Below are 22,876 nucleotides of genomic sequence, written 5' to 3' on the forward strand. Positions count from 1 at the left end.
TGGAGGTGATACATATCTTGGACACAAACCACAAGCCCCTTCTGAAGAGTGGCCAAAATTCAGAAAGAATACAGAAACTTAGGAACATAGTAGGTGTTGCTTATCTGCAAGGCAAACAGCAATCCATTCATATATTCACCAGGAGGAGTTCTGGGAAGCTTTCATTTAGACAGGCACATCCACTGATGCATTTTTTTTACTGTCTACTACCACACACACAGTGGGATACATTGACATAGAAACACTCACCTTTAACAAAAGGACTCACTAGTAAATTCACTGTTTACTATTGAATACCAAACAAACTGTATTTCCTCTGTATTCTCAGAACATGAGACAAAACCAGAAATTCAAACACACACCCACAAAGACACACATACACCACTCTGGAGTTAGTCTGCATCTATCCAAAGTGTCCTCTGACTAGTGGGAGACAGTATGTTCCCCAAGAGTGGCCTGTCCTGTGTTAGCTCTGGTCTTCTTGGCCAACTCTGTGAAGTTGTCAGGAGCCAGCAATGAGCCAGTACCTTCCTTCTTAGGAAAGGCCCCTCTTCAGAGCTTTCCTGGTATTTGGCCATCCCCACATCAGTAGGTGCCAAGAAAGAATGACTCTGTCCTTGGTAAATCCAAACAAGTGAGCCCACAGGGATGGGACTGGCTCTGGGTGCCTCGCTACATGGATCCCAAGTAGAGAGTTCTATCACCAAGGAAGTGAGGTGAGGTCACTTCCTTCAAGGAAATAAATGAGGTCACTGCCTTGACAACCACTTTGTTTTAACAGTGGTTTTCAAGAGTCCCATGAGATGGAGGCTGCCCCATCCTCCTGTGACATTTTCACAAGTTATAAAAGTATATATACCATTAGCACCTGGGATCAGCTATTCCCACAGGCCTGGTTTGGTCCATATTGCCTTCATTGAGAAGAGAAAGGCTGATTCAGGCACATCCCTTCATCCTGACTGGGTTAATTGCCATGGAAGATGACTTTACACCTCTCAGGTCCTACATAGCTGCCTACATCCTCTCCAGGGATCATTTTTACATCTACCTTTGAGGTTCTCAACAGGTGTAGGATCTTGTACATACCTGTATTGCAAGATCAACTCTGTACTTGCTCTTACATGAAATTAGATTGAGGAAGCAGAGTATGTTTAGGGTTAATATCATGTTCAATTTGGGTTAGGAGTCATTCTGCTGGATGAGAATACTGGTATTGAGAAACTGAGATTTTTATCAGAATGTATAGGTGAAATGTAAGTACAAAAATAGAAAACTAGGTAAGATCTGAAGCACAGAAAGGCATTGGGCCCTTGATTTGGATACATAGTTTTGAATTCACTTCTGCACAGATATATCATATAAATCAATATACAATGGCATAGGATCTGGTAGTTTGGATTATTGAATATAGAAGAGAACATCCATTGAAATAGGGATAGTAGTGTTAGCATTGCAGTGTAGGTTTAGGATGAAGAGTGAGTTTAGCATTTGGAAAAAAATTTCTTTTGCAATAGGGTTTCTGTTAGAGAATGAATGTAAATATCAGCACACAGGAAGAGTCAGCCACAAGAATGGACTTGGGAAACTGTAGGAAAATAGATATCAATATAGACGTTAGGCGATCGGGAAAAGTATAAAGTGAGTGATAGGATTAGGGATATATTCAACAGGGGGGAGGTTGAATATATAATCTTAGGAAGAAACAAATATATAGTCACCATTAGGATTGAAATTTGAAAGCATTAGACAACATAGATATGGATGTTTTTAGTAATCCATGCTGTCATTAAAATTAAATCATTAAATCATTAAAATTCTTTGGTAGAATCATAAGACTGGATTCCCCCTATAGTACATATTCTTCATCTCATTTTTGAATTTCCCTGTGAAATGTTCCAGTGTCCATTCATTGTATTCAAGATAAAACTCAAAGAATTTATCTTGTTCTGAAAAGGTTTTCTGAGCATATTCCTTGACATGAACTGAATCATCCATTACCACTAGTGGACACCAGTGCTGAATTAGATAAGCTGGCTTCACAGGCTCTGACCTGGAGCACCCAGGCCTTAGACAATTTTGTTTGACAGCTGGGCTGGTTTCATCCTTTTTCTTCTATGTCTGCCTCTCAAAATTGACTCTTCATTTGTGACCAAATTCAAAATCCATCTTCTTGAATTGGCTTTGTAAAACTACAGAGGCAAAAGGAGCTTCCCCCTTTCTTCCCTCCTGCTAGCAGATTGCTAGAAACTCTGCTCAACAAATACATCCATTCAAGCCCCAAGTGCTTTGGGGATTTTACCTCTTAAGGCACAGGATGATTGTTGGCTCCTATTAAATGTTCACAAACTATTTGTTGAATGACAGGTTAATATGTTTGAAATTATGTTCTCTTTCCCCAAACTGACACTGCTGACAGGTCCCATCTTCTCACGTAATCACAAAACAGGTCCCCATCAGGGCATAAAGCCTGAAGTCTTTCCTCCCCTACACTGTTGTCATAATGATCTCTCTGAAACAGAAATCTGGATGTGCCATGCCATTTTAAAAATTGCCATCATCCCTCCCTCATTTAAAGGCTGAATTCCATAGGCTTCATGTGACTTCTAAGGTCTCATGATTTTCTCTTTTTTTCTGCAGCCAATTATCTGCAACTTGGAATTATGTGCTTCCCATCAACATCAGGGAGTTGCTTCTTACACAAGTGCCCCAAAGTCCTGCATCATTCAAAAGTTTCATTATTTAATAAAATTTCTTCCCTGTGAATAAATCTAAACTGTATAGATGTCATGGCATTCTGGAACAGTAGATTCACCTTGGAGGAACACATTTCACTCCACATGCCTCTGCCCAGAAGCTCTGTTATTAGTTCATAGCAGACATTTTCTTAAATCTACAGAAGAACATGTGATAGTGGATTGGTGAATTTCTTCCTTTTATTTTATTACATTCAAATCCTGTTTCAAAGTTTGAGATTTGGAAACATTACCCCAGACATTTGCCTGAGCCCTAGTAGCACTATTTAATAAAGATTTTAGTTATGTTTTTATAGTGTACAGGAAATTTGTAGAGTCGTGATTATGATTCATATGCCCCACCAAAATTCATGTTGAAATTTAATACCCATTGTGGGTTATTAAAAAGATAGAAATTTAATCCTTGTATGGGATTCGGGAGGTAATTAAGATTAAATGAGGTAATAGGAGTAGAATTGTAACAAATGGGACTCTGCTTTTAACAAAAAAGAGGCAGAGAAACCTGAAATGGTACATTCTGCCTCATCCTGTGATGCCCTACACCACTTTTAGAATCTACAAAAAGGCTCCAACAAAACGAATAACTTTTCCATTTGATTCCCAAAACCATGAGCTGGGAAAAAAAAAAAAAAAAAACTTTACTCTTTTTATAAATTACTTTGTCTGTGGTATTCAGTAATAGCAACAGAAAATGGACTAAGATAATTATGCACACTAAAATTATAGAAAAAAAAATCAACAAATGCATTCACAGAAGTTTGAAGATAAACTTTGAAAAAGGAAAGGAGAAATTTCTCTGAATCAGCTAAAGTGGTAACATGAAATTGTAGAAACTGTTAACAAGGTTAAAGTTAATAATCTTTTACATTTAGGAAATTTTTCACCTTTCAGTTTCTATACATAAAGTAATAATTTATTAATACCTCTTAAACTTTGTTACTTTAAGTCTGCATGTCTGGATTTATAGAAAATAAAATGGCATTGTGTTTATATTTTCCTAGTACTTCTTGCCGTGACGTTGTTCCCTACTGCCTGGGGTTCATCTCAAACATCCCACTATGCCACATGTCATCCACATTTCCTGATTCCTCTGTCACTCAGCAGGTTTTCTCCTCCATGCTGGGTCCGTTATTTGTTCTTGTGTAATGTGTCCCCATGCATAGCTTTGCCATTAGATTCACACCCACCCTACAGTGAGGATCATTTACTCCTTCTTGCTCTCTCCATGGTGAATGCAGTGTGTGGACATATGGATTCAGATAACACTGTTCCATAATGGAGGTCGCATGATACAAGTGTGTTAGTCAGATTTTCCTAACTGTGGAAAACCCTGAAATAGCGTTGCTTGCTGGCTTGGGGCCACTGGGGTGTGTGGGGCGCAGAGCCTCAGAGCCAATGAGGGCAGAGGGCGAGATGCGCTGGAGGCCATGGCGGGTCCAGGCGGGGAGGTGGGCGTGGTGAGGAGTGTCAGTGGCTGCCACCATGTCCAAGGTATGTGTGCTCCGGAGGGCCGGTGGTGGCAGGAGAGAATGAGAAGTGCTCCCTCAGCAAGGGGTGTTCTGGAGTGGCCGGCGGTCGCGCCCTCCTCGCCCTCTTTGGCACGTTTGGTGGGCAGCTTCCAAGCTGTGTCCTCAAGATGCTGTCCATGCTCTGGCACCTTTGCTCCCAGGGCAAAGCCCGGACCACAGCGGCCTTCACAGCTGCTTCCAGCCAGGGCCCACAACTCGCCCGCCAGCCCGCCTGCACCAGGAGCCAGTGCCCGGAGTGAGGGGGCCGCAACCACACAACGCCTGATCTGAACGCTGTGCTGCAACGCCTCAGCAGCACCGAGCTCTTCCCAACCACCTGGGCTAGGCCAGTACCGGGCGGTGCAGACTGAGCCCTACCGGACGTGCGCAAAGGGGCCATGGCGAGGTCACGGAGCAGCTGGCGCACCGGGTACACCCCTAGACTACACCCCGCAGCACAGCCGTGATGTCAATAGTACTAGGTCAGGGCTGGGGATGTGGCTCAAGTGGTACCGCGCTCGCCTGGCATGCGTGCGGCCTGGGTTCGATCCTCAGCACCACATACAAACAAAGATGTTTGTCCGCCGAAAACTAAAAAAAAAAATAAATATTAAAAAGTTCTCTCTCTCTCTTTAAAAAAAAAAAGAGTACTAGGTCAAAGAACGCACTGCAGGATTGGGAAATCCGAGCATGATGCCCAGGAGTCTCTGCTGTGGCTTTTGTACCTAGTTCATGAAGAACTTTATCCTTCTGTAAATCAGAGTGGCCATCCTCCTCTGAAGCCTCCATCAGAGACTGATGTCATACCCTAGGGACCATCTTTTCCTGAGTGTAGCACTTTTGTACAAGAACTTTTTCAAGCCCAGTGCAGATCTTCTTTGACATGTACTCATTGTCAGAAACAGAGCAACACTTTAGATCTTTTCCTCTGCATTTCTTTGCCAATTTCTCTAACCCACATAAGACCTCTCCATTTCACTGTAGTGTATCAAGGGAAATGTCCTCATTACATGAGGATTGCTGTGGCTGTGCCTCTGTTTGGGACTGTTGCCAGACTTCAGGAAGCAATATCTATGAAAACAAAGATCCCCACTGATCAGATTGTGTTGACAATCTATGATGGATTCCACCTTTCCTTTTGTGTTACAGATGACATGGAGACAGGCCATGAAAGTGAAGGCATTTTTGCTTTGAGACTCCAGAAATATTTTGACCTGAAGGAATTCTCAAATAGGAATTCACTTAAACAACAATCTCAACCACTTGAAGTTTGGCTTGGATCATCAGACTGTCTTCCTGCACATAAACAGCAGCAAAGCAGGGGAAATTGGACCTGCCCACCACCAGAGCAGGCAGTGACAAGATTGTCCTGCTGGTGTGTAACTGAGCCTGCATTGGGCAGCACAGGAAGACTGTCTTTTATGCTGCATTTAGAGAAGATGATAGCATGGGACCTTCTGCAGAAGAAAATTTTGGAGAAGATGAAGTATTTCCTGTTTGCACTCAAGTGTGTCCATTCAGTTTGCATGTGGTCAGTTTTGTGGGAATTACATACTTGCTGCCCCAGGAGGAACAGCCCCTGTGCCACCCAACAGTAGAAAGAGCATTAAAACCTTGTGGACCAGGTGTCACTGCTCATGTGAAGTTAGTGGTAGGATGGGACAAGGAGACAAAAATTTCTTATTTGTACACACTGAAGATGAGTATATCCCAGATGCAGAAAGTGTCTGCCTGCAGAGGGAGCGGCATCAAACCTCAAACCTGCACTTTATCCCAGTGTTTCCAACTGTAAGCCAAAGAGGAATGACTGGCCCCAGATGATGCCTGGTGTTGCCCACACTGCAAGCAGCTGCAGAAGGGGAGCATCACACGGAGCCTGTGCACTCTGCCTGATGTGCTATACACCTCAAGAGCTTTCGAAAGGAAGGAGACAGAAATGTGAAACTTCAGAACATGGTCAAGTTCCCCTTGACTGGCCTGGACATGACTCTTCATGTGGTCAAGAGAAGCCAGAGCAGCTGGAGTTTGCTATCCCATTGGTCCCCATGGAGGCAGCCCTATGGACTCAGGAGGGACCCTGAGGACAACATCTATGACCTGTATGCTGTGTGCAATCACCATGGCACCATGCAAGGGGGGCACTACCCAGCATACTGGAAGAACTCCATGGATGGCCTCTGATATTGACAGTGGCTTCAATGACAGTGATGTGCAGCAGCTCTTGGAGAACAAGGTGTGCACGCAGACAGCCTATATAATCTTCTACCAAAGCAGACAGCCATCCCATTATGGTTGGCTAACAGCTCAGTAGCCGGCTCCACAAGTTCTTCCCTGTGCAAGCACTGGGTGAGCCAGCTTCCAGGGAGCAAGCAAGCAGGTGTGACTTCAGCGGCCTCCTCCAGAGGCACCTCCCTGCCTCGCTCTTCAAGTCCATGGAAATGACCGGGGAAAGGAGTGAACATGATGGTGGCTTTTCAAGTGAGCCATTTTTGAGGAGTGTCCAGTGGCAAAGCTTATCCTCCAGATCATCTGTGACCAGCCCCTTGGCTGTTAATGAAAATTGTGTGACACCTTCTTGGTACCTGTCTGTGAAGCTGCAGATGTGCTCCAATTCTCCTTCCCACTTCTCAGGTTGAAGCCAGATTTAAAGATAGGTAGTTAGTGTAGTTAGGTAAATCGGGTCTAATATTGAGTAAAATTGAAAATGAAGGCCAAGTAGAGAATGGAGCCACAGAAAGCAGAGCAGCACTTGGGAAATTGAAATGTTAATGTTCCCAAGGCCCAGATCCCATCCCAAGGAAATGTTAATGAAGCAGCTCCAAGCAAACAGGGAGATGCTAATCCAAAAGTCCTTCCTGGCCAGATTACTCCTTTGGCCCACCTGCTCCCCACCCTTTGGGCCTTCCCACCTACAATCCATCACTGAAAGGTAATAGAACAAAGGACAGGAATGCTGACAGAAATGCGGGAAAGCTGAATGAAGACCTTAGTTATAAAAGAGGGAAGACCTCCCCTCTTCCATGGATTCCACCTCTTGGGTCTCCTTCTTCCTCTGGGAGAAGTCTTTTCTGCTGTCCTTATTTAAGCTTCTACTTTCCACTCTAAACTTGCCTCAGCGTGCTTCTCTGGTGTTATACTTCAGCATTGGGGAAGCAAGGACTCATCACCAGTAAACAGCGGTAACAAGGGGACTCTCCAATTCATAGCTCTGCCTCCACCTTAGAGAAGATCCGGGAGGCAGTGGATGACAAGGTCTCCATCTCTTGCCTTGGCAGCTTGAGGAACCTTTCCAGCAGTTATCAGGAAACAAGTGATAGTCGCAGTTGACAAGAGCACAAGGCTGTGAGCTGAGTCCACCTGGCTGTCAAGGAGGGCGTGTTTAGAGATGAGTCAGATACCCAAAAATTGAACTCCAGTGTTCAATTTTAGATACACAGAGCAAAAACTTAGCCCAAGGGGATCACTTACCACCTGTCTCCAATGCATTTGATAACAATAACCAGATTGCTTACATGGATCATAGTGATCTCATGGACTGCTCTCCAGTCAAAGAAGTGAAACCCCCAGGCCACCCAGGCTTACTCAAAAATAGAACCAGAGAGCACAACCAAGAGGTCTCCCAGCTCCAAAGGCATTTCTGAGCCAGGTCAAAGCTTGCAAAGGGGAGAGCATCTTTGGCAAGCCAAGAATCATCTCTTTCAAGTACATCCCCTTTTTCTCCTGTTCCTTCCAAAGTTTCTCTAAAGCCTTCTTGCTCTTGAAGCAAAGCAGGTTCTTCCAGGGCCCATGGAAGGCATTCATGCCCTGCTTCTACCCAGCCTAAAAAGAAGTTATCCCCCCAGTCCCATGATTCCTCATCATCTCCCTCACCACAGAAGCAGAAGTCAGCTTCTGCCCTCGATTACACTGTCTCCTCTACATCTGCCAAAAAAGCCTCATGCTCTGCCAGCAGGGGCCCCTTCCCTTCTGGGAAGAACAGGACTTCAGAGTGAACCGTGAGTAGGGAGGGCTCCAGACAAAGCCTGGGTTCCCACAGAGCCAGTGTCACCTCCATCTCCAAACCCAGCTCCTCTTGGGTGAGCCAGGCCAGAGCCGGGGAGGGCAGAGGTGAAGGCAAACATGTACAGAGCTCCTCTGTGGCCACCCTGCACCCTGCCCCCCCAGCCCAAGTGTGCAGTCTGGTCTGAATAGGGACAGCAAGTCTGAGGATAGGGGGCTGTCCTCCTTCAAGTCAGCCTTGAGATACAGGAGACTAGGCGGTCGATGGACCTTGGCAAGACAACCTTGCTGTCTAAAAAGACACGTGGGAGCCCTGTCAAGTCGGACAGTAAGAGTGCCAGGGATGACAATGCTGAAAAAGGCCACCAGCCTCCGGGCCCCCAGCAGCCAAATGCACATGCAGTTGGAAAGGAGCAGCTTGTCTCCAAGGACCCTGCCCCCACTGAACATTCTCTGCTCTCTGCTCACAAGGCCATGTCTTCCCAGCTATATTCCGGACTTTCCCATCTCCCAGCAGCAAGCAGCCTGATGAGGAAGCCTCCAAAAAGTTTCCTTCTAGCACGCAGACCTCTGCATGGACTTCTCAGAAACCTCAAGGTCGTTTCTGCAGCCTAAGTGTTCTGTCTGTAAAGATGTTTATTTATTTAGCAGCCCTCCTCTCCCACCAAAGCCCTCTATGCATTTGTTTTGTTACTTTTTGGTTATGTGCCTGATTGCGTGTGCATGCATGTGTGAGTGCGTGAGTGTATGTTTGTATACAAGAAGAAGTAAGTTGTAAATTGTTAAAAGAGTCACCTTATCCTGCCATTGAACCAAGTAACAGCCATAGACAAAACATTGATACCAGGCTAACTGGAGTCATTATAGACAATGCCTGGACAGTCCCTTTACCAATTGTATATATTTCTTTCTAAAGAACTCTAATGGCTCTCACTGGACACTAGGGTCTTGAAACCTGTGAACCAGTTAAGCTATCATTAGTGTTTGGAAGGGTGGATTATTTGACTTGGGTTTCATCTGAGCAGCATTTGTCCACACTGTGGATTGTCGAGTAGCACCAGGAGCACTAAAAACTGGGACAATAACATATTAAACAAACCGAGGGAAAAACTGTTGCTTTCAGCACTTGCACTCCGTTTACCAGTCTTTGTAAAGGGAAATATTTTATCACTAATGTTTCTCAGGTATTTACACTCAGCTAGTCCAGGATGGATGTGTATCAGTAAATGGATTAAAGAGAAAAAAACCTGAAATAAATCAATTTAGAGGAGAAAATTTTCAATGTGGTTCATGGTTTCAAAGTTGACAGACCATGGTCAGTTGGTGCTGTGGCTTTTGGGTCTATGATGAATCACAGAACGTCATGATATGGAAGACATCAGGAAGCAAAGCTGTTCATGGCAGCTGGGGAAGCAGAGAGAGGAAGAGGAGCCGTCAGGCTCCTAATATTTCCTTTAAGGGCTTGCTCCAAATAACCTGACTTTCTCCCACTAGGCCCCACCTCCTAAAGGTTCCACCATATCCCAATAGCACCACTGGCTGGAGACCTGTGGACATTCAAGATCCAAAATATAGCAACGGGTATTTTGTACTTAAATATTTGCTAACTCTAGAGGTGGAGATCATGGAGAAGAGGAACTGGTACCCTAGGTCTATAACGAAAAGCTTTGTACATAACTATGCCCAATGTATGTCAAAAAAGTGCAATTTGCCTTATGCAAAAAAGACCTCTTCATTTATGTCATACTTCTTTTAACTCCCAGGTTACATATCTTTGGGCTAACGTATTCAACCAGAAGAAAGTGGATTTTTTTTATGCTAGATTAGTTAAGAACTGATATAATTAGAATGTAAAGATATTTTTATTTGGGGTTCAGTTGTTTCAAGTTAGATGGCTTGCCCAGGAAAACAATGCAGGAGATTTTGTCCTCCACTTCACCCCAATTGTATGGAAAAAAATATTATTTTTTAAATTAAAAGTTGAACCCACAGGCAATCTACAGCAGGTATTGAAAAGTCATTATGAGACACCAAATTGCAGTTGTTTTTTTGTGGTTTTTTGTATCATTGATTACTGTGGAATTTGATTTGAATGTTTGAAATATAAAAACAATATTTAAAAATAAACATAAAATATTCTTTTGTATTTTAAGGTAATTTGAAGGCTCATAGCCTGAGGTCATAATACACAGTATAATTACCTCATATTTTTTAGCAGAATATATGGAGGATGAACCAGAAGATTTCTGAAATTGTGTATTTTTGTGGCTGGAAAGTCTTGATAGGTACATCATTGTTATTAATGGAAAAGACTGACTAAAAACAGCAATGTTCTGTAAGTTGTATGTAAGTGAACAAATCCTTTATTAACCAAAAATGCCCTGTGAAACCAGGGATGGCTGAAATACATTATACCGAGACTCTGGAAATCTCAGTTCTATTTTTTACCTTTAACTAGTAACTTTCTCTAGCTCAATAAATCTCTCTCTATTTTTTTTCTTGCTTTTCAAACCAGAGGAGCAATACTTCTTTTTTTTTTAACTTTCTGGATTGTTCTTCAATTTGACTGAAATAAAACATGCAGAAATCTTTCGGAATGTATTGCAAAGCATACAAATGGAAGTGAATAATCTTTGATAACTTTGACACTCTATTTCTTTCAAATGCTGTTCTAGCTCAAAGCGGGTAATTTATCTTTCTTCAATTAACTTTGGTTATATGTCCATTATCTCCCTACCATTCAGAAGCCACACTTCATCCATTATTGGTCTCTTGTTTAAGTCTTTAAAAGTTTTTATTTGTATATTGTTGTGTGTTGATCCAATTGATTTTTATTCTCATTTAGTGTAGTTTCATGTATAATTAAACTGTTATAAATGTGTCCATATTGGAGAGTGTACAATGTCCCCAGACCTTGTTCTTAGCCATATATTATTGTAAACTCAGTTCTTCATGAATTATATGTAATATTAATAAAATTGTGAATGATATTCAATATGATTTTTGTATGGATTCCATGTATAAGAATCCCTATTGTAGCTGGTAAGACAACATTTAATCATAAGAAACTTAATCTTTACATACAACCTTATCAGTTTACCTCTTATTAATTGGTCCACAGAAAATAAGACTATGAAACATAGCTCACTAATTATTTTGTCATAAGTATAAGACCTCACTCAACCTTGACTCCACATCCATTTCTCAGATTCCTGCCCTGAAATAACACTACCTATAAAATAACAGTGATGTCAGAAATTTACTAATGTACATGAAAACACTGATCATTGATCTCATTCAGAGAAAAATGAAATGTCTCCAATGAGGCTGATGTCTAGAAGGCTATTATGCACACACAAGAAAGATAAAGCTCTTCTCTCATGCAAGAGCTAACTTTAAGTTTGTGGAAATTCAGTCTATTCAAATCACTAGGAAATGTTAAAATGTTAAAAAATTAAAATGTTAAAATTTGTAATTCAAGATATGAAAATCTGGGGCTTATTTTCTTTATCTATGTCTTTCTTATAACTCATAATTTCACCATGAATACATACAGAAAAAAAATATAATGATCTGGCTTATGCAAATTATATTCCACTTTAAGTTTTATTAAAATGTGTAAAAGAATTAAGAGATGCTACAGTATTATTTACTCAGTAGTATGTTTTACTGTTACATAAAACATTTAGTCAAGTGGAACAATGTGATGTCTGTTATTTAACAACAGGATGAAATACATGAGTGTTAACATATAAACAAATATTCAGTTATAAGGACATATTGAATACATAACGTAAATATAGGTAAAAACAATGCACTATAAATTGGGAATGATGGTCCATGCTTGTAATCCAAGCAAATTGAGAAACTGAGGAGTTTCAGAACTTTAAATTCAGCCTCAGCAACTTAGTGTGGTTTCAAGCAACTTAGCAAGACAGTCTCAAAATTTGAAAAAGTGGGGAGAGGGCTTAAGAATGTGGCTCAGTGTTTAAAAATCCCCAAATATAAACTGAAATACAAAAAAAATACAGTTTAAAATGTTACAATTCAGTGTTAAACATCAAAAAAAAATAGATTTCATATAATTCTTTTCTCCAGTATTCAAAAATGAAAATCATAATTTTTTGATTTAGAAAACAAAAATTATATGCTTTCAAAGATGAGATTTCTGCACTATGCATATATGATATTTATGACTGATATTTCTACCAAATAACTTGATAATGCTTAAAAAATTTAAGCAAAAGTTAAAGACAACTACTTATTTTCTATATTTAAATGAGTAATGTCTTTTACTGACCCTCATATACATCAAGGTGTAATGTAAAATAATGACTTTACTATACTCTCACATTTGTCAAAGTGTTTATTATAAATGTTTCACTTTTATATAAGGCATACATTTTGGACAAAATCTGTTCAATGTTCACTACTGGTATGAGTTTTCAGATGTTCAATGAATTCAAAATTTGAATAAGTTTTCAAAATATTATTTAACTTTTTAGGGTTTCTGGGCACAATGAATTCTCCAAAAATCAGTAGTTTTTAATAATCATATGGTTATGAAATATTTTTTTCCATTTGTATTTTCTCTAACCAGTATGTATCCACAGGTGCTGAGTATTGGTGAATAAATTTTGGAGGCATTGTCACATTGTCAATTTTCACATTTCAAAACTTTGTCTCTTCTATGGTTATTGTGGTGAGGATTAAATGTTGACTCTTTCTTAGAGGAATGGTTTGATGGTATCATTTGTAAATCTTCTCTCCAGTGTGTTTTCTCTGATGTCTAGTAATGTATGATATATAATTGAAAATATTTCTACATTCTCTACATTTATGTCTTCTTTCCAGAATAAATAGCTTAGTGGTGAAAAAGAATTGATTTCTTATTAAAAGCTTTGCTACATTGTTTTCATTAGTAGGGGTTCTTTTCTGTATAAATTCTGTTGTTAATGAGGTTTAGTTTTTCTTTAAAAGTATTATCACTTTATTTATATTTCACATTCACCAGGGTGTCTTCTGCTGTGCTGAATAAAGTTTTATTTTTTATTAAATGTTTTGCCACTTATTCACATTTGTAGGGCTATTCTCCAGTGTGAGTTGTGATGTGGTGAATAAGGCCTGATTTATGGCTAAAAGCTTTGCCACATTCCTTATATTTATAGGGCTTTTCTCCAGTGTGAATTCTGTTGTGGCAAATAAGGGTTGATAATTGAGTAAAAACTTAGTCACATACTTTGCATTTGTGAGGCTTCACTACAGTGTGATTCTGCTGTGCAAATAAGGTGTGACTTTCGAATGAAAGCTTTGAAACATTCTTTACAATTGTAGGGATTCTCTCCAGTGTGAGTTCTTCTGTGGCAAATAAGATCTATTTTTTTGACTGAAAGCTATTCCACATTCTTTACATTTGTAGGGCTTCTCCCCAGCGTGAGTTCTCTGTGGCAAATAAGGTGATTTTCAACTGAAAGCTTTGCCATCTTCTTTATATTTGTAGGCCTACTCTCCGGTGTGAGTTCTCCTGTTGCAAATAAGGTGTGAATTTCTACTGAAAGCTTTGCCACATTCTTTGCATTTGTAGGGCTTCTCTCCAGTGTGAGTTCTGCTGTGGCAAATAAGGTATGATTTTCGACTGAAAGCTTTGTCACATTCTTTGCATTTGTAGGGCTTCTCCCCAGTGTGAGTTCTTCTGTGGCGATTAAGATGTGATTTTTTACTGAAAGCTTTGTCACATTCTTTGCATTTGTAGGGCTTCTCTCCAGTGTGAGTTCTTCTGTGTTGAATAAGGTATGATTTTTGACTGAAAGCTTTGCCACATTCTTTACATTTGTAGGGTTTCTCTCCAGTGTGGGTTCTCCTGTGGTAAATAAGGTCTGTTTTTTGACTGAAAGCTTTGCCACATTCTTTACATTTGTAGGGCTTCTCTCCAGTGTGAATTCTCCTGTGGCAAATAAGGTATGATTTTCGACCAAAAGTTTTGTCACATTCTTTGCATTTGTAGGGCTTCTCCCCAGTGTGCATTCTGCTGTGGTGAATAAGGTTTGATTTTCGACTGAAAGTTTTGTCACATTCTTTGCATTTGTAGGGCTTCTCCCCAGTGTGCATACTGCTGTGGTGAATAAGGTGTGATTTTTGACTGAAAGCTTTGCCACATTCTTTACATTTGTAGGGCTTCTCTCCAGTGTGAGTTCTGCTGTGGCAAATAAGGTGTGATTTTTCACTGAAAGCTTTGCCACATTCTTTACATTTGTAGGGTTTCTCTCCAGTGTGAGTTCTGCTGTGGTGAATAAGGTGTGATTTTTGACTGAAAGCTTTGACACATTCTTTACATTTGTAGGGCTTCTCTCCAGTGTGAGTTCTACTGTGGCAAATAAGGTGTGATTTTTTAATGAAAGCTTTGACACATTCTTTACATTTGTAGGGTTTCTCTCCAGTGTGAGTTCTGCTGTGGTAAATAATGTCTGTTTTTTGACTGAAAGCTTTGCCACATTCTTTACATTGGTAGGGCTTCTCTCCAGTGTGGGTTCTTCGGTGGTAAGTAAGACCTATTTTTTTACAAAAATCTTTGTCACATTGTTTATATTTGTAGGGCTTCTCTCCAGTATAAATTCTCTGGTGATGAACAAGCTCTGAATTTTTATATGATTTCTGGTGTTCACTCTCACTTGTAGTTTTCCATATTTTCTTTTGATGTAAATAGTCAAGATTACAACTTCTATATTTTACACTTATCACTTTATGAAATATATGTTTTATAACCTTTTCTGGTGAATATTCTTGGGTGTCTTGAGAAGCCATGACTGAAATAAACAAAAATTTTAAAAAAACAATACCTACTAGAGTGGGATAAATATACTTTGCATACATAATGTGAAATTAAGGTAAAATAAGTACATCAGGAGTGTAGCAGATTAGTATGTTCAAAGTCATCATGAATTAAAAAATATATCAGTTCAATAAAAATGTACAAACACAATTAACTTGAGAATATTACCCAAATTCTTTTAGAGACCACAGTATCCAAGAGGAGTACATCATTAAGAAGAGTAATATAACAAAGAGAAGTAAAGTATGCTATTTTTATCATCCACAGCCTTTTGTCCTCCATAAGATAGCATTACATATTTAGGAAATATCTAGCAGCTATCTTCACTCTCAGTAGAATAAGAGAAATGTAAAATGTATACAAACATTTGTGGCTTTTTCAAAGAGTGTCCAAAACCTGGTTTTTGTCTACCATGACATAGAAATGTGAAAATAACTAGTAAATTTTGAGTGATAATACCACAAATAGTCAATAAGGGTAAAGAGGCTATGGACTCTTAAAACCAAATATGAACAAATTTTACTAAGAAATATACACATACATGTCTATAAAATTTTCCATAAAAACATTTTAAAAGACTATAAAAATGTTGCATAGTCTATGCCATAATACTTGGCTGAAGTCAACACTTGACAATCAAGTGTAATAAATTGATTTTCATATTTGTAAATTCATGTGATATGACAATTTCTTTCATTGACAAATACAACTTTGTTTATTTACTAAATATATCATGGTATTTTATACTATATATAAAAGATAATATGACTAAACAGAATGAATTAACACAATCATTATTTCATATAATTATCAGTTTTGTTCTTACAAGGTATTGTATTCCTTCAACTAGTATTTATGAAGAACATAATACACTCACCATTTGATAAAACAAAACTCTTGACCCTCTTTATGATCAATAAAACAAAACTATGGAAACTTTGACTATAATATCAACCCTACACAAAACACAGTATCTGGTGAGCACAATTTTACTCACTAAATTACTGACTTCTACATGTGAATCAAGTGCTCCTGCAACTTAATCTCTGCCTGCCACATTTGACTTAATGCAAAGTCCTACATGTATTTCTTAAAACACTTTATGAGACAAAATATTTTCATTACTAACTAATAATAGTATATAAGTACAATATTTTTACTCATTTGATCATTGATGGGTACATACATTGAGTGCCTACTTTTAATACTGAGAACAATGTTTGCACTAAACACAAAAGCAGAGGTATCTCTTCAATTTTCTGATTTAATTGTTCATAGATACATATTTAGTACTGGCATTTCTGGATCTTTACATCATCAAACTTTTAATTTTTCATGTGTGGTGCTTGAAAAAATTCTATATCACTGAACTATAAGCCTTTTTAAAATTGTTTGAGTCATGCTGTTTCTAAATTTCTGTGACTTCCCTCAAACATGAAGTACTTTTGCATGGCCTCCCAATTAGCAAATATTACAAGGATTCAGCACTGTTCTTGTGTATTTTTATTTTTTTTAAAGTTTTTATACATTTTTTTCCCAAAATTTACTATATAATCTACTGTTGGCTCCTTTAATGAACAAATAAAAAACAGTACAGCAAATATAAACAAAGATTAGAATGGCTTAATCCAAGTAACAAAAGAAGAAGAAAAAAAACATTAAGAACTGAACATTAGGGTACTGACCATTATGAATTACTCAAAGAACACTAAATAACTATTTAAAGAAAGTTTAGAGAGTAAAATTGAGACCAAATAGTAATATAATTGGGCACAAATTGTGTATGTTTATAATTTTTAAGAATAAATGACATGGGGATTCCTAGTGTGCAAAGCTGAAATGTTACCAATATGGGAGAGGCTTATCAAGCAGGACCAATGTTAAGACAAGTCTAAGCAACTTGTGAAATACTGGAAAAATTCAAAACTTATAGGATATATAAAGGGAATATATATATATATATATATATATATATATATATATATATATATATATATATATATGTGTGTGTGTGTGTGTGTGTGTGTGTGTGTGAAAAGAATCCAAGCATACCACAATAAAAAACAATGATCCAGAAATTAAATCATTAATCAAAATAGAAAATAATAAGAAATATAGAAAACAACTTACAAAATAGAAGTATAATGAGCTATTCACTTCAAAATATTTATGATTATTAAAGCATTGTTGCAAGTCACAATACAAAAGAAAAAAATTGACTAACAGAATTGAATCTAAAAACAACAACAAAAACAAAAAAACAAAACAAAACAAAACAAAACTGCCAATTCAGTTCCAGCAGAGAGCATGGAAAGAAACCAAACGTAATCTGCTCCTAGAAGCCTTATTTGTTTAAAGATGGATAATGCCCCTGCCTTTACATCTCATCCTTTTGCACAATTTTTAGTCAATGAGATATAGTTTTAAATAATGAAATTTCTCATAATCCTTTTGGAGGAGCTATGGTTGAATGAGCAAATTGTATCCTAATACTTGCCTTTTAAAACAGAGACAAACAAAGATCTAGCCTCTCTCATATTAATATGTATTAAATATTGTTTTATTTACAGTTAAGGTGCTCAATATACAACATAAAGTTAATAATCAAAATTGGTCATGTGCATTCAATGGACATTTTATTCTCAAACAGCCATTACAAAAAAAAAAAAAAATGTAATATATAAGATTCCACCTGACCAGCATGACAAGATCCTATGCCTTTGATCATGTGGGGAAAAGCATGAACTGCTATACTTATGCCAACATGTCCTGTTTGACTCTAGCTTGATGTATAAAATATAGGAATGTTGAATGTACATCAGAGACTTCACAAGCTGATTCAAAAGTTTCATTTAACCCTGGAAGATAAGAGTCCCTTCAAAGAAGAGAATAATCATTCTCCTCAGATGAGGAGCAACATTAAAAGATGAACACAAGACACTATAATTCCACTTACTTGGAGGGATATAAAACCATTAACAGCCTTAGCTCAAAAGGTGTTGGCTCAAATAGGTTAGAATGTACTCCGGATAACTTAGTTACTGCTTTGATTGCTAAACTCACGCAAAACTCTGTAAATGTTTTGGTCTCAATAACAATGTTACTCATTTTTTGTACATAAGCTGTGGGAAATTCAGTACTGTCAGATCCTGGACTTCTACAACCCATTAAAATATCTTGACTCACTTGAATGAAATTGTTACTTGCAAAAATTTCTCACGGAATTCATTCTTTTCTTAGCAGAATAACTGTGTCCTTACCATCCACATAGTATTTAATAGGTCACCATCCTATGCAATTTATTTATAAAAGATCTATACTTCTTGATAAAAACTGTGATAATTCAGTAAACCTTCACACTAAGGCAGAATTTGATGCTTTGACATTCTCCTTAGAGGGTTTTCCTGGACTAGGTCTACGGGCTTACAAAACTATTATGAAACTCACCTATCCTATCATAAAAAGTATTAGCCATGCCTCCATGGCCATTAATATGCTTAATAAAGAATAAAAACAACATTGTCAAGCCATACTTGACATTCATGCTGCAATTGATTGTCTGGTATTGCTACATCATAATGGATATCAGAAGTTTAATAACATGTGTTCCTTCAATTTAAGTGATAATAGTAATTTTATTTCAAAAGAGTTAGATTACCTTAAAGATATCATTAATAAGGTCCAACATGATGATTGATGTTTAGCCTTGTTAGATTGGATAATTTCATGTTTAATCAATTTGATCTGGGTCAAAAAATATTCATAGGTGGATGTTTACTGATGTTGGCACTTGCTGTTTTCAATGGCTGCCTTATTTTTTGCCCCCACGAGCATTAAGAAGATAAGTAATATTATTTATTCAAAAGGCCTTAAAAAAGGAGGGGAGGCTGTAGGTATTCTGACTTTGGAAATAGGCAGGAAAGGGTAGGGGTGATGATAACTGGAACCCTGAGTTCCACAATAGTAATGCCTGGCAGTTTCTCCTTGAAGCTATTAAGACAACTCTACAGGTGCACTATCTAGTTTCTGTGGTAATGTCCTTAGGGAGAAGGGGCTCTATGTTTGTAGTAACTGTACCTTATCTTCATTAGCTAGCACTTGGGGTTAAAATAACACTAGGTTATAATGTAGTCATGGTAACAGAAGCTATGTAATTTTGGGGTATACTATGTGCAGCCATGAAGAGGAGTGGCAAGTTTTTTTCTTTGTTCCTTTTCACTGTGAGTGTGTCTCTCTCTTCTGTTTGCTTCTTTACAGGTTTCCTCACAAGATTTGTAACAGATCATGATGGCCCTCAGCACAAAAGGTAAGTTTTGGTGGTTAATCTGAATAAACTGGGACATCACTAAAGAAGAAAACAGAGGACTACAAAAAATTTGAAAATGTAATAAATGTAGGGCAGTATGTGTTCAATGATTACAATCAAAAGAAATAAAGCTAAGCATCTGAAAATTTTTTCTGCTGAATAACTACTCTGCCAACATTTTTTAGTTTGGTTTTCTCCATTTGAACGTCTCAGCTGTGTCCCCTGTTATGTGTAGACTACAATAGTTACATCACTAAATTATGCTAAGTACTACTTATCTAAAGTGGAGAATGTACAACACACCAAGAAAGAGAGAGATTAAAGAGTAAAATAATATAAAGAGTACAATATCTGTACTAAAAATGTCCTTTTTATTTGAAACACAAATCTGAAACTCATAGAGAAGTTCCCAGAAGATACAACAGAAGTAAATTAAATAATAATTATTAATTAAAAATTTTAAAGGGAAATTAAACTTACCAAGGAAGGCAAAGTTTCTATAGTTCTCTAACATCACATCTTTATATAAGTTTTTCTGAGCAGGCTGAAGGCATCCCCACTCTTCTTCAGTAAAATCAATGGCTATATCCCTGAATTTTAACAGGTCCTGAAATAAGAAAACATAAATAAATAACACATTGACCACATGAACATTTGCACAGTCTGTAAGGTAATTGAAGTTAAAATGAGAGTTAATATACTATCATGTAGGTGGTGTTTTGGAACACAATGATACTATTATCTACTTCTGCAGATAAACTGATTTAAGTTCAAAAAAGTATATATACTCTGCATTTATGAAACACAATATAAAACTCAGGCATTACCACAAAATATATATTTTGTAATTTTTTATATTATAATCTATATTACACACATTGTTCAGATGAGAAAATAATGGTAATTAAGAAAGGGAATGATCAAATTTTAATGCACAACCACTAATCAGAGATTTAATAAAGTGTAGAATCTCATTTCTTATTTCTCTGATGGATCTGGCTATTCTGAATATGTATTGAAATCTCTAGTAATTCCAATACCAATGACATAAGAGAAATTTTGAAACATAACAAGGTAGACAGACCACTTAATGGAAATATTTAACAATGAATTTAATTTCAAACATTTTATGGTATTTAGTATGTTATTAATATAAAAAATAGCAAAAACAATCCTGTTTGGATTTTCCTTTTTATAATTTTAACAATTTATAACATACAAAATAATAAATACATATATATAAAAACTTTGATTGATGTATATATTGTATGATGTTTATAATAAAATATACATGTAGCTTTACAAACAAATATAATTTTTTTTTTATTTTAATGGTTCTTTCTAGTTCTACCTGATAGTAAAATCAATTTTTATGGCATTATGCAAGCATGGGATACATCTTATACTAATTAAAATCCTGTTCTTTTTGGTGGCTATCATGGTAGGCTGAGTATATGTTAGAGGATAGAAATATTAAAGACATATATGTCTTTAATATTTCTATCCCTTTCCCTTTTGTTTATTTATTTATTGTTTACCATTGTGCAATCTACTGATCTTTTTTTCTTACCCTTCCCCACTTTATGAGCTTTAGATTTCACATATCAGCAAAAACTTTCAACCTTTGGTTTTAAAGAAATGGTTTGTTTTACTTAGCATAAAATCTCCAGATTCATCCATTTACTGACAAATGTCATAAAAGCATTCTTCTTTATGACTGATTCATAGTTTATTGTGTACATAAGCAACAATTTTTTATCCTGTCATCACTGAATGGACCCATTCATCATTGAATGGTTGTATTTATAGCTTAGCTATTGTGAATTGTGCTGCTATAATCATTAATGTGGCTGTGTCAATGTGAGTATGCTGATTTTATATTATTTGGGTATACACTGCAAAGTCGAAAAACTGGGTAAAATTGTGGTTCCATTTCATTAACAATATCTATACAGGATATTATATTTTACTTAGACCTCCATAGAGCTGGAAAAAAAATGGAATTCATCTAAACCTGAGGTTGAAATAAAACATACAGAAAAAAACTTAGTAAGCCATAAAATGACTAGAATTTATTATCAAATCATCCATTCCAATGAAAAGTAAATTTTATAAACTAAAAGTAAAGAAAATCTTAAGCAAATGAGCAAAATTAGAAGCTATTAAAGATGAACATAGCACAGAGAGAGTTACCAATATCAATGTTGGTGCTTTTAAAAAGCAAATGAGCCCGGTCTAGTGATGGACAACTTTAGTTCCAGTGACTGAGGAGGATAAAAAAAAGGATCATAAATTCTAAGACAATATTATATACAATATATATAGTATTGAACAACTTAGTGAGCATTTAGCAACTAAGCAAGACTCTGTCTCTAAATAAAATATAAAAAAAAGGACTGAGGATGTGGCTTCATGGTTAAGCACCCCTGAGTTCAATCTTCAGTACAAAAAAAAAAAAAAAAAGCAGATACAACTTAAAAAGCACAAGCAAATTTGAAAATTCAACAAAGAAAAATTATCTCAAATATACAGTATATAATTTCAAATATATGCATATATAATAAATTCTCACTTGATGGAAATACACTCAGGAAAATTTATCCTAAGAATCTTTTGCAATTTTCCAATTCTCTGAGTGTAATGACAAGAATCTAGATGATATAGACAAGTACATGGCTAAAACTTTTGATATATCCACTGTTGTACATAAAGTCTACTGCTGACCGAACTACCATGATGCCACATGATTGATGTTATGAATTTAAATCAATCAGGGTAAACCTCATAATAAAATAAATGGTGGAACTTCAGAAAACAACAACAAAACTCTTAATAAGTCTCTTGTTACTTAGGCAGTTATACATAATGAAGATTACTGTGCATAGAAGAGAAAAAATGGCATTCATTTCAAAGAAAGATGCTAGGATATTGGGAAAACAGTGTGATAATAAAATGCTATTTTATCCCTTAACTCAGAAATTATAACAACATATTTTGACACATTAAATGCTGAATATAAGTTATTAATAAATAATACTGAAATATGTAAGAAAGTACAAAGCTCAGGGTTTCATACAAAAGATAGGGTGCATATGGTGGTGCACACCTGAAATATCTTCTATTCTGGAGGCTAAGACATGAAATTGAAAACTTATGGCCAACTGAAGAAATTGAGCAAACCCCATCTGGAAATAAAATTTAAAATAGAACTGAGAATATGCTCAGCAATAGGACACTTTGGTTGAATCCCTAATATCACAAAAGAAAAAAAATAGTTTATTTGTTTTCAAAATTATACAATATAACAGTTTTAAACTTATGAATTACAAAATATTAATACAAAAAAAATCTATTCATCAAATTATTACGTTAAAGGTGCAAAAGTGACAAGGTAAAAAAAAATAATTTCCTCACATATAATCGAATGCTTATAAGAAGAAAAAATAAAACATATTGCAAAAGAAAAACAGAATAAATTCTT

General features: G+C 36.8%; 1 pseudogene; it reads left to right on the top strand.

The window, feature by feature from the left end:
- The first annotated feature begins 4,180 nt into the window (after positions 1-4,180).
- LOC139706932 (ubiquitin carboxyl-terminal hydrolase 31-like) lies at positions 4,181-19,996 on the top strand (annotated as a pseudogene).
- Positions 19,997-22,876: the final 2,880 nt, after the last annotated feature.

The sequence above is a fragment of the Marmota flaviventris genome, chromosome 9 (assembly GCF_047511675.1).
Source record: "Marmota flaviventris isolate mMarFla1 chromosome 9, mMarFla1.hap1, whole genome shotgun sequence".
Taxonomy (NCBI): Eukaryota; Metazoa; Chordata; class Mammalia; order Rodentia; family Sciuridae; genus Marmota; species Marmota flaviventris.